The sequence below is a fragment of the Vicugna pacos genome, chromosome 24 (genome assembly GCF_048564905.1).
Source record: "Vicugna pacos chromosome 24, VicPac4, whole genome shotgun sequence".
In the NCBI taxonomy this organism is placed as follows: Eukaryota; Metazoa; Chordata; class Mammalia; order Artiodactyla; family Camelidae; genus Vicugna; species Vicugna pacos.
In genome coordinates, this window is record NC_133010.1 from 2493791 (window position 1) to 2506720 (window position 12930).

The window sequence follows — 12930 nt, forward strand, 5'->3', positions numbered from 1 at the left end:
AGAGCTGAGATGTGAGCCCGGGAAAAAAACTGATGGGCCTTGGGTGTCTGGGGCTTGTGCCAGATACTGAGCCTGGCAAGGCAGGGTGTCTACTGAAGGCTGGACAGGGCCCTGTGCCACCCTGGCAGCTCTGGCAGGTCTGACTGAGGGAAGGGGGTAAAGTGCAGGCCCAGGCTCTGGGCCTGGGACTGGGGTTCCCTGGCTTGGCCACCCTGGCTCTGGAGCCTCTTTTGCATCCTGTCCTGGGGATGGTAGGGGGTGCGCCCAGGGCGCAGGGGTGGGGAGGGAGCGAGGCGTCAGGGAGTCTGCTGCCCTGAACAGGCCAGACGGCGGGGGATCAAGTTTCAGCCCAGCTGTATTTTTGGCTGGATGGGCTGTGGGCCCGAGCTGGGCAGACACAGCTGCCCATAGAGGGGCACCCTCCTCCCCAGTACACACAGTCATACAACCTCTACCCAGACAGGCCACCATCCACCGCCCACCCCGCACACACTGCAGGAGGGGAGGCAGCATCAGGCCCGTGGCTAGTGAATCACCTTGGGCTTCTGGAGACCGTTGCTGAGTTTCTGTAGGGTTTCTTGATCTGCAGCGCGGTGAGGCGGGCGGAGGGGTTGGGGTATCAGCACTCCCGCATCATCTGACCCAGGCCTGAGAGGACCTGGAGGGAGGGAGAGCAAGGCAGAGGAGAGGAAGCAGAGACATGGATCAGGGAAGATGGAAAGGAAGAAGCGAGGAGGATACCTGGTAATGGGGAGACACGAGCAGGACAGAAAGGATGAGAAGAGGGAAACGAGAGTGTCGAAAAGGATGGGGAGAGGAGAGACAGATGTGGTAAGAGGGAGAGTGGAGGGAAGCAGGCAGGCAAGGATGTGAAAAGAAAGAAAGAAATGGAAGAAGAAGGGAGTGGAGTGAGGAGGAGATGGAGAAAGGCAGACAGGATGGAAAGAGAGCTGTAACTCAGATCTTCAGGGACACCTTTTGGTGAGTACCCACCCCCACCTCCACCAAGATCCAAGAAAGAGGAGATCTGCAGGCCTTGGGGCTCCCACTGGACCCCAGTGCGGAAGGTAGTGGCTCCCAGCATCTCCACCTGGGCCCAGTGAACACTGGGAGAATGGGTGGTGGGTGCTGCCCTTAAAATATATGTGTCCAAGAAAGAGCCCATCCCAGGAAGCTCAGTGGTCCCAGAGGGAGCCAGCCTCACCTCCGCCTCAGAACTCCAGCTGTGGCTGGTTCCTGAGAGGAAGTGTATGTGTGTGCATACAGGAATGCATATGAGTGGCTTTTTGTGGATCTGTATGTTGTGTGGAAATGTACGTGTGTCTACGTATACATATACACGTGTATGTTTATTCATTCTTTCCATAAACATGTTTTGAGTACCTCTTGTGTGCCAGGCACTGTGACAGGTAACAGGGATATAAGGGTCAGCAAAGGGGACACACTCTCTGTCTTCAGGGGGAACAGTCTGCATACACGTGCACCTGTGTGTGCCTGTGTGTATGTTTGTATAGAAGCGTGGGCATGCCTGTACGTGTATATATACGTGTGTGTGTGTGTGTGTGTGTGTGTGTGCGTGCCTGTCCTGTATAAGATGTGGTTTTGAGAACAAACAAAAACAAACAACAAAAACTTCAGGGCAGGAAATGTAGCAGAGAGCCTCTGACTTTTCAGGCAAAGTAAATGGTTCTGAAAATCCCAGAATAATCCAAGGGTCCCTGGAGGTCCACAGGCCAGGGACGTGGAAGAGAGTACCCACAGGGGTACCCTGGAACCTATCCCCTAGAATCTATCCAGGTGAAGCAGAGGCCAGACAACAGGTTCCTGGCCCAGAAATCCCAGCTGTGAGCCACCACCCCAGGCCACCCCAGTGTCCTCCAGAGGCCTCACTGGGTCTGCAGCCAGTCGGTTGGGGATGGTGGGAGTCTGCTGGTCAACATACACCACCTTCTTCGTGTCCTCGAAGCTGGGATCATTGGGCACCACATCATAGAAGAGTGGCCTGTAGTCCTCCACGATGCCTGGGGATAGAGGGTGACGGGACAGTCACTCGGGATCCCAAGAAAGCCCAATACCACCCAGAGGAGAGCCTTGCCCACCCTCTGTCCTAGGGTCCAGGTGAAACCATGGCCATGCTACCCCTGAGAGGGACACCATAATATAATAAATATATTTATAAATAATAATAGTTACTGCCAGTTATTTTACATTCACCATATATGTTGGACGTTGTGCTATAAACACTTTACACACATTATCCTGCTAGTATTCACAGCAACCCAACGGGTGGGTACGATTTCTACCCCGTTTTACAGGTGAAGAAACCGATGCTCAGAGAAGTTGAGCCCAAGGTTACCCAGCTAGTAGCGGCAGAGTAAAGACCTGACCTCACCGTATTCCTAGGCCAGTCTTTTCCCCACCCAGGGCCCAGGTACTGCTCCCAGGCCCCAGCTATCACAGATGCCCAATAATACGTTTACTGAACATTTACTATGTGTCAGGCCCTGTCCTCACTGCATTGCATTAAATCCTCACAACAACCCTATGAGGTAAGTAATACTATGAGCCCCACTTTATAAGCAATGACATTAAGACCAGAGAGGTTAAGAAACTTGTCTACAATCCCACAGTAGTGAGTGGCAGAGCTAGGGTTTAAGAGCAGAAAGTCTAACCAAAGCCCATGCTCTTGACCTCCAAGCTCCATTTAAGGGAGGGTAGCCGGCCGGCTGCTGCGTGAGGATGTGGAACGAGGAAAGAGGGAAAAAATACGTCTCCTAAGAGAAGGAGATTTTTTGCAGGTCCAGATACCATCCACTCACTCTTAGCGATAACACAGGACTCTACTGACCCTTCAGCAAGAGCACAGTCCTTAGCAGGAGCTTCCTCAAAATGATGCCTGCGGAGCGGCAGAGGGCTGGGGCAGAAGCAGCCAGACCCCAGAAAAGCACCCCTGGCCCCACCTTGCTTCCCAGCCCGAGGCTGGGGGCCGTGGCCACACAACCGCAGCCGGTGGAGCCCGCACCAGCTGTGCTCCCCTGGCGGGCTTCCAGGCCAGCCCCTGTGCTGCTCCAGCCCTAGTCAGTGCTGCGCAGAGGCCTGAGCATGTCTAATGGGCCTTTAATCAGCGCGGGGCTGACACCAGATTACAGTGTTTATAATGCGCCGCAAATCTGTGTGGGGCTGACAGAGCTCCCCTACACCCCAGGAGCCTGCGGTCGGCCTCCCCCACAGCCCCTGCCGGCCCAGCCTTCCTTTCTTGCCTGCAGCCTGATCCAAGGGGCCTCGGCCCCTTCCAGGTACCCCCTGCCCCAACCCCAGCCTCTAGAGCCGACCCTGGGAGTTCATGTCTGAAGGGGCAGGAACCTGAAGCCCGTCCAGAGGGTGGTCCCCAAACTGTCAGGACTCCCAGTGGCCCCTGCCTGAACAGCCTCCACAAAGACTGACCAGCCTCCCCACCTGGTCCAGACGACCACCCATCACCCATCCACCCCAGGGCCAGGAGGGCACCAGCCACGGGGCTGTCCCCTGTATGGGGCCATCAGGAATGGGGTCCCTCTGCCTTCTGCCAACCCCTCCAAATCAGAGTCCCCTGAGGCACCTACAGTAAAAACTAGGCAGCAATAAACAAGCAGTGCAGGCACTGTTCTAGCCTGCATTTTTATGGTCCAGGAAATCAAGGGCCAGAGCCGTGCAGCAGCACAGGAATAAAAAGCGCTGGCCCCAGAGTCAGACTGCCTGGTTTCAGACCCCAGTGCTGCCTCCAGGGAGCTGTAATTCTGTGCCTCAGTCCCCTCATCTGTAAAATGGGGGTGATACTGTGTCAGGCATTCATTATTACAACAATAATTGCAACTGATATTTACTGAGCTCCAGAACAGCTCCAGATACTGTCTTAAATAACTTATTTGGATCATTTCAACAACTAGAAATTATTTTTATTCTCACTTTACAAATGAGCAAACTGAGGCACAGAGAGGTTAAGTACCTCACACACGGTCAGCGGCAAAGTCAGGATCTGAACCTAGGCCATCTGATTCCCTCCAGCCCATGCTCCTGCCCACTGAGCAGCATCACCCCCCCGCCAACACAGGGTGGCTCAGTAAGATGCTACATGTACCCAGCATAGCATCTGGCACATGGTTTAAAAATATTCAATAAATGTTAGCTGCTATTAATAGTTCTATTATTATCACTTACACAAGATTTCACAGCCAGAATCCGACTCAAATGAACCTTAAAAGGTCACTACCCTGACCCAGCTGGAGAGTGGCAGTAAAGGGAATACAGGAGGTCTGACCACAAGCCCCTCAGGCCACAGGCACCAGCCGTGGCAGGAAGCCCTATCTCCCAACTGCCTGCCTGTCTGTCCGCCTGCCCTATTCCCCTTTCCCCACCCTGCACAGGGTGGGCCCTTACCACTGACAATGGTCCGGCGGGCAATCTCCCACAGCACCAGGCCAAAGGCCCAGATGTCCGTCCACTTGTAGGACTCACAGCAGTCGGTAGGGATCTGCTCTTCCAGCACCTCCGGGGCCATGTACCGCTTGGTGCCCACTCGTGGGTTGTTGCCGACGTCCAGGTAATCGCTACCCTGGGAGTGCATCACAGCCAGGCCTGTGGGTACCGGGCCTGTCACTCCTGCCGTTCACCCAAGCCCACAGACAGGGTGGCCCCTGGGAGGCTGGGGTCCAGGGGGTGAGGTGGGGATGCACTGAATCAGTGGGACATAGAGGGGCCGTGAGATGGGCTGGGAGACAGCAGCCGCAGGGAGGCTAACTGTCCCAGTTACACTTGGCTTGTGTGGTGCTCTCGTGATGCAAGAACCCAGGGAGATATGAGTAGGCAAGGCAGGCATTATTATGCCCTTTCCACAGAGCTGAACGCCAAGGCCTGGTGACAGGGAACGATGTAGTCAGGATGAGAACCAGGTTGCTGGCTCCCTGCCCCTTTTTCCCAACTCCTGGAGCAGGGTTAGGCTGGTGGAAGGAGTCTGCGCTTCAAACGCATGTTAAGGCAACTTGTGTGGCTCTGGTGGGGGTGAGATGAGCCCACACACAGGCCTGTAAGTTTGAAAGCACCCATCGGTGTCATCATCGACGCGAGGCACCCAAACAGGCAAGGGCAGAACCAAGTGCAGAGGGAGAGCGCACGAACCCCGCCCCCAGCGCAGGGCCCACCCCTCCCGGCAGCTCAGCCGGGTAGGCGGGCGACGCAGCGCTGCAGGTTGCCCTTGACCAGCACGTGGCGGCTCTTGAGGTCGCGGTGGGCGATGGCCGGCTTGCCCTGCGTGCCGAAGACCTCCACGTGCAGGTGCGCCAGGCCGCAGGCCGCGGACGCCGCCAGCCTCAGGGCCCGCTGGGGCTCCAGCGTCCGCCTCTGCGGAAAGTCGTAGAGCGAGCCGTGCTCGTGGTGGTGCGTGAGGAGCCACCGCTGCGTGCTCGAGTTGCGGGAGGTCATGTCGGAGGCGATAAGGCCTGTGGGCCGAGGGGCAGGGGGCTCACCAAGGGGCTAGGGATGAAGGAGGCTGGATGGGTCAGGGTCAGGGCTGGGGTTGGGGACAAAGGACGGACTAGGTCAGAGAAAAGCTGGGGCTGGGGTGGAGGCTGGTCTGGCTTAGGTCAGAGAGGAAGCTGGAGTCAGGCTGGGGCAGAGGGCCGGCTGGGTCCTTGAGTGTTAGGTCAGCGTCCAGAGGGGTGTGGTGGTGGTCCAGCCAGAGTGCGGGGCGATGAGAGCTGTGGGCCGGGCCTAGCCACCCCACCCCCACCCCAGCCTTGCCTAGGATGTTGTCGTGTCTGAGCAACACTGTGTTGCAGATCTCAGTCTTCCAGAACCAGGACTGCTCATCCCCTCGAGGAGAAGATCTTGACGGCCCCACTCTCACCATGCCACAGGCCCCACCACACCTCACCATAGCGGCCCTCTCCTGATCCGGAAGAGGAGGGGGAGGGATACATGCTGGGCACACGGAGCCCTTGGGCACAGTAATCCCCAGAAGAGCCCCCCACTGTGATGCTGCACTGACTCCATCGGCAGAACCTCTCTGAAGCTTATGTTTAACTTAATCCAGACCCAAATGTAGCTGGCAGACCACCCCCGTTTGCCTCCTGTTCCACCCCAGCTCTGGCAGAAGGATCTGGCACTGACCCATCTCCAACCTACTCCCCACCCAGCAGAATTCCCATTCTGACCCATTCTTGGCCTGTGACTCCGGAGGCCAAGACCTCCCTTACCCCTCCAAACTCATGGAAGCTCTTGGTTCCCATGCCCCAGGCTCACCCACTGTTCACCCACACACTCCACCAGGGCAACCTGCCGCGCCACTGTCCTCTGCACCAGGAAGGGGAGCCCTGAGCCACTGCCTGTGGTGCAGTCACTGTCCAGGAGGTCCTGGGGGTACCGAGAGGCCGCTGAGGCAGCACACACCCACCCAGCCCATTTCCCCCTCCTCAACCTGGGCCCCACGGCTGTGTCTCTCCATGCTCCTCACTCACCCACCCCTCCCCTCCAGCGCCCAATCAAATCTCTGAGTGTCTGTGATTGTACCTTTCTCGGCTACCTGCCACTCTGTACCCCTCTGATTCTACGGCTCCTGTCCCCCTCCCACCACCCTGCGTCCAGGTTCCCCCAGGCCCATACCCCAACATGCTGTCCCCCAGTTCGGATGCCTTCAGGATGAGGCTGGACTCGCTCAGCTCATTGTTCAGACCCCGATGCTTCTCCTGCCTCCACCGGACGTGCCACAGGCCCAGGGCACCCAGGGCCACAAGGGCCAGCATGGCCAGTACGGGGCCCAGGATCAGAGGCAGCTGGCCATCTTCTTGTGGCTGTTCCAGAGGAGTTCAGGTGGCTGGCGAAGGAGGGACACAGAGGCTCAGCTTCCACCAGGCCAGATGCCCCCCACCTTGCCACTCTGCCAGTCAGATCCCAGGGTCCTTCCTCCCCCACCCTCCAGACCAGAGCATGAGAGGCAGGCAGGGGCTTCTGGGCAGCAGGACATACCCTCCAGCACCAGGGACACGCTTTGGTCACAGAGGGCGCTGTAGCAGCAGTAGTGGTTGGCGAACTCGGTGGGGCGCCCCCTGCAGAGCTCCTGGTGCAGATTCCCACAGCCTCGATGTTCCTGGGGGTGGGACACCCCCATGATAGAATCTAGGGGGACACGTTGTGAGTCACAAAGCCCAGCCCCTTATTTTAGAGAAGAAGGGGACTAAGACTCAGACAGGAGAGGGAGCGTGTCCAGGGTCAGACAGTGGCAGTACCAGTAGTACAGCCTAGGTGTCCAGACTCCCAGTTCAGCGCTTTTTCGGCTCCATCTCCCAATCCGGGGTGGCAGCCTTTGCCTAAGCCCTCGGGACTGTAACAACCATACAAAGCTTGGACAATAAGTGCGGAGTCATGCCAGGTATGAAGGAACCTCTCTGCACCCTCATCAGAGTATAAGATGCCCGCTCTGAGCCACTCCCTGGCCCCCTGCTCTCTCCTTGCTGTCCTGGGAAAGGGTGGGGGTAGGGCCAATGAAGTGGAGGGGAAGTGAAACATACTTAGACATTGAATGTTTGACCGTCTGTGGCTGGTTAAGGTTGAACTTTTCCAGAAGTTTGGTGGAGAGTGTTAGGGGAGTAATTCTGAACTGTGACAGTCCCCATCCCAGGTCCCAAGCCAGCTAGTGCTTCAGAAGCCACCTCTTTCTTCATTTCTGAAAGGTTTAGAACAAGATTAGGGCTGCAGCAAGAAGGACTGAGGTCAGACTGCAAGAAGGACTTTCTGAATGGTAGAGAGTGTGCAGGTGGATCCCCAGGCAGGGGCAGCTGACATGAGGGAGGGGGAGTGTCTTCTGGTGTGATATGGTCAGGCTGGTAGGGCTGGGCAGACGGGCACATAGGCTGCAGAAGGCCCCTAGTCTAAGAAGGGTGCCCAATGAAGATCCACGATGCTGAGGTCTGAGGGCAGGATGACTAGGGGGTGTAGGGGGGTGCTTTGTGGGCCTCTCTGGCTGGTGGCAGCTCTGGCCTTCCTAACTGGGCTTCCTCTGCCCCCAGAGGCCCGGGCTGGGGGAGGAAACGGAGCTGTGTCCCCAGCCTCTGCCTGACCTCCGGCCTCTTGCGCCTCCCAGAAGGCAGTGAGGACTCCGGCAAGCACTCTACAGTGGGACTGGTGGCTGGAAACAGAGTCCCGGACAAGCTGAACTTGTCCACTGGGGTAGGGGCAGGAATCCATCCTTGGCAGCCTTTACTCACAAAGCAGCTTAGGAGAGGGTGTGCAGCAAGCAGGAAAAAGTGGGTGACAATAAGAATGACAGCTGGCATCCTTCTAGGGTCCTGTGCTTTCACTTCTCTTACTGTGCCCCAGCTCTCCCCCTTACCTACTTTATTAGGCAGCAGAATCACCTAAAGTGCTTCATTAGAAATGCACAGTCTTTGGTTTCACCCCCCCACTCCAGATTCTGATTCGGTCCATCGGGACCAGTAAGAAACACATATTTTTATAAAGTTCCCCAGGTAATTCTGATCAGTTCATGTGGGTGCCGCACTTTGAGAACCGGGTCCTACACAATGCTGACTTGTGCTTTCATTTCACTGGGTAGGGCCCTGCTGGGTGATCCGGAGTGCAGCGCAGAGGGTGGGAGTCTCACTCCCACTCAGGGATACACCCCCTGCCCCCACGACTCTCCTGGAGACCCAGACAGACAAGGCTAAACACTGGAGCCAGGGACTTGCAGACACTACGGAGGGAGGGTGGGGCGAGGACATTGTTCAGGCCATCTCCAGCCTCTGGGGCCCAGGAACAGTGCAGGGAGGGCCTGGCACCATGTGCAGAATCCACCTCTAGTTCGAGCCCGGGAATGTGGTGGAGGAAGTTGTGACTGTCCAGTTTTTAACTGCGCCCAGCATCAGGTTACGTACAGGAGGTTGCTGAGTCCAGACCAGTCCCAGCTCGGAGCTGACCCTGCACAGTTTGCCCTCAGACCTGACTCTAGCACAAACAGACAGACTCCTGGGGACGGCTGGCATCCTTTTACTTCTAACCAAACTTCCTGAAAGGTCTCCTGCTGACAGAAGCATCACAGTTTTTAGCCAGAAATCACAAATGCTGAACTAATTTCAAACACGAACCTACCACTGTGAAGACCTTAATAATAAGAGTTATCCTAACAGAATCGCTTTGCTGAACACCTGAAAGTAACATTGTAAATCAATTACAATTCAATAAAAAATAAAATTAAAAAAAGAGTTAACCTTCTCTGAGTACCACTGATGTGCTAAGTAAGTACTGAACTTTGACGGCTGATCTCATTTAATTCTCATGACAATCCAATGGAGAAATGGAGGCTCAGGGATGTTAGGTTTCTTGCCCAAAATCACCATGTGTGTCTTGATCAACTTAAAGTGCTGTTAATAAATTCTTGCTTGGTCATCTTATTCCTCCAGTTGTTTGGTGTTAGGTTGGTCCCAATAAGGAGGAAAAAGGGCAAGTGGGGGCTGCATGAACAGACTGCTGTTGTCATCACCAGGCACTCAATGTGTGTTTGTTTAGAAATCATCTGTTTGCCGTAGGCTCAGCCTTAGTTGGGGAGAACTGAAGTAGGGGTGTGCTTGGAGGGTGGATATCAATCTCTTTCTCCCCGGCCCACCTGAGGGACTGATATAACCGGCTCCCATCAGCAGCGGTGGCTCAGCACAGCGGTGACTGTCACAGCTTGCTCTGCACATCAGCAGATTTTACCCAAACAGCACTCGATCCGGACCAGACTGAGCTGCTCACCCTGCGTTGCCCCTTACCATCACGTAGCACCTTATGTGCATCACTTCATTAGCCCTTCACCGCAGTGGGATGTAGCATCACGTCTGGATTTTAGGATCTCAGACAGAATGCAGAGGCAGAAGAGTATAACACAGAGGTCAGGTTGTGGTCTCTGGATCATATAGACCTGGGTTCAAATCCTGCTTCTACCACTTAGGGCTATGACATTGCAACAAGTTACTTAAACTTTCTGAGGCTTAGGCTTCCCTATGGAAAAAAAAGAGAAGAATAATAGTGCTCTTTTCATAGTTGTAATAAAATTATGCAGCAGAGTATTAATTGACTGGTATACAGTAAGCACTTATCAAATGTTAGCAAAACCTCAACCATCTATGGAGCTTTGGACGAATGATTCAAGTCTGAATCTCTTTCTTCTTCTGTAGGATGGATATAATAACACCTCTTCTGCTAGATTGTGGCCAGGATCACACGAGAGAAATATATCTAAGTGCCTATATAATAAGTACTCAAAAAATGGTGAGAGGTTATTTATACTCAATAAACCTGATGAGATGAGAGGACAGGTACCAGGACAAATAAACAGTAAGGGGTCAGAGATGTTGGACGGACCCTGGCTCAGCCAGGAGCTGCCCACAGAGAGAGGGCGAAAGCTGCTGTCTGCTATGCCTCTGTCCTTGGAGAAGAAAAGAGGAGGTGGGTGAGCAGTCCAGAGATGGTGTCAGCACAGCACTGGCCTCCAGGGCAGACTGAAAACCTGGGGTCCCAGCTGGAGGGAGACTGGGAACCCCTCTGACCTGGATCCTGAAGGAAGTCCATGGTCTGGGGATCATTTGACCACAGCGGGTTGGGGGCGAGGTTTTGGGGAGGGAGTTATACTGTCAGATTCCTTTAGCAAGAGCTACAAGGGCTGGTCTGGGAAAGGTGGGCTTCAAGGGGAGGTTCAACAGCGTCGTTTAAGTGGACACCCATTCCCAGGTCAAGCCAAGTGCCTGGAAGGACATGTGACCCCCGTCTGTCTCTGCAGGTGAAGTAGGGCAGGGATCCTTCTGCCTATTTCACAGATGAGGATGGGAGAACAGAGAAACTAAGTGACTGGCCCCGGGAGCAAACAACAGTCCGGCTTCGGTCCAGCTCCAGCCAGTCTCAGGTGCGGTGATGGGCGCAGGGTGAGGGGCAGCTTGCACTATGAGGAGCTGGGACTGACGCTACGGCGACTGCTCTGAGGGGCTCTCTGGGGTCTGCGGCCGGGAAAGGCCCACTGGAGTGGGAGTCAGCCTCCCCTCCCCACCACCAACCCCGCTGCGGACTTCGACTCACCTCTGGGCCTGCCCTGCCGGCGTCGGGGCGCGAGTGCGCAGCGGGCGGGCCTCCTCCCCTCCCCGGCGGCGGCCGCGCTGGCCCGACGGGCGCTGGGCAGCGGGCGGGGGTCCAGGGCCCGGGGGCCGGGCGCGCCCCGGGCGAGGCTGGGGTCGGGGAGGGGCTCGCTCGGCGCGGCCGGCGCGGCGGCCTCCCGGGACTGGGAAAGGGGCGGGGCAAAAATGTTCCTCCTTCCAGCGTCTTCCTGCCAGGCCCGGCTCCACCACTCCCTCCTAATAAGCCGTTTCCTATTGCCCAGCTAGCCGACGGCCGCCCGCCCGCCCCTCGCGGAGGCTTGGGGCCCGCACCCTCCCCCGCGCGGCTGCAGACCCCGAGGGCGGCCTCCCCGTCGGCCGCCCCGGCTCAGGCTCGAGGCCGCGCCCCTGCCCCCAGCCTCCGATACCCGCCTCCCCGAGGGGGGCGGGTCTTCGTCTCTGGCCGCGGGGGGCTGGAGGGGTCCAGACTCAGAGTCGTGGGGTCCAGAGCCGGGACTCGAGGCACCATCGGGGTCCGGTGAAGGCGGGGGGGCGGGGGAGGTGGAGGCGCTCCTCCCGCTCGGAGCCAATGAGGGGCAGCCTGGAAATCCCGGACTGGGGAGGGGGTGGGGGGTGGGCACCGAGGGAAGAACGTGTTGGGAGGACAGAATGGAGAAATTACCTGTTCTCCCACCCAAAACCCTGGGTCCGGGTCCGGGTCCGAGGCCTGGGATGCTCAGCAGCAAGAGCAGAGCCGGGCTGGCAAGGACTGAAATATTTTGGCTCCGCCCTCTCCCCTCCTCCCTTGGGGACTCCCCACTTGGTCCAAATCCTTCAGCCTCCTCCCTCCCGCCCCTTCACCCCCTCTTGTCCCTCCCCTCTTCCTCAGCTTCTCTCTGCTCAGCGCTCAGTGCAGGGTAAACAGGCCCAGATGGGGCATCTCTGGGTCAGCGGTGACAATCTGAGCATAGCTCAATGACAGGGACGTCTCTCTCCACCGTGGGCGTCCAGAATGGAGGGAGAGGCTGGAAACTGCCTCGGATACTGCCTTCTTCCAAGCCGGCCCCTCACCCCACCGGATGGAGCTTTAGAGATGGGGACCCGGAGCCTCCCTTGGGACACTGCTAGGACAAGCCAGACAAGGCGAGTTGGGGAGGGGAGCAAAACGGCTTCTCCCCCAGACAGAAACAAGTTCTTCCTCCTGATGCCCTCGTGTGGGATGGGAGCACTGACAGCATCGTCTTGCTTTGCTCTAACCACTGTGAGCACCCTGAAGGCAGGACTCTGCTTTATCTCTAGCCTTCAGGTTATCCACAAAGACTTTGAAGTCTGGGAATTCAGACAAGTGACACTTCTCTGTGCCTCAGTCCCCTCTCTACTAAATGGACAAATGAAGTAGTGCCAGCCTCAGGGTTATTGGGAGAATGAAGGGACATGATGCTTATCTCAGTTCATAGCAAAGATGCGAGCTGGCTGAGTCTGGCACAGGAGATGCGCTCCGTGAAAGTGTTTAATTAAATTCGTAAATGGAAAGGCTGGGAAGCTGATGGCCTCAGAGCCAAGTGGAAAGATGCGGATGTTAAAAGCAGAAACAGACTTCTAAAGTGTCTTGCTCTAGTATGGGGATGCTCTAAGATGGGCCAGGACATCCCCCTTTAACAGTAATAGAGGCTGGGGGAGACAATGACTAAAGGCTCAATTGTTGACTGACCTCACTTCCTCTGCTGAAACCCTCCCCAGCCCCCACCAGCAGCTGCTTCACAACTTGTGAGTATTGTGAATTCCAGAACTAAGGCACACCCAAATTTCAGTGTCAGGACAGAACTGTGTCCTGCAG

The 12930-nt window shown here is 56.4% G+C and overlaps 1 pseudogene; it reads right to left on the bottom strand.

Moving 5' to 3' along the window:
* Nucleotides 1–337: 337 nt before the first annotated feature.
* On the bottom strand, nt 338–11281 carry LOC140688957 (activin receptor type-1-like; annotated as a pseudogene).
* Between the last annotated feature and the right edge of the window lie 1649 nt (nt 11282–12930).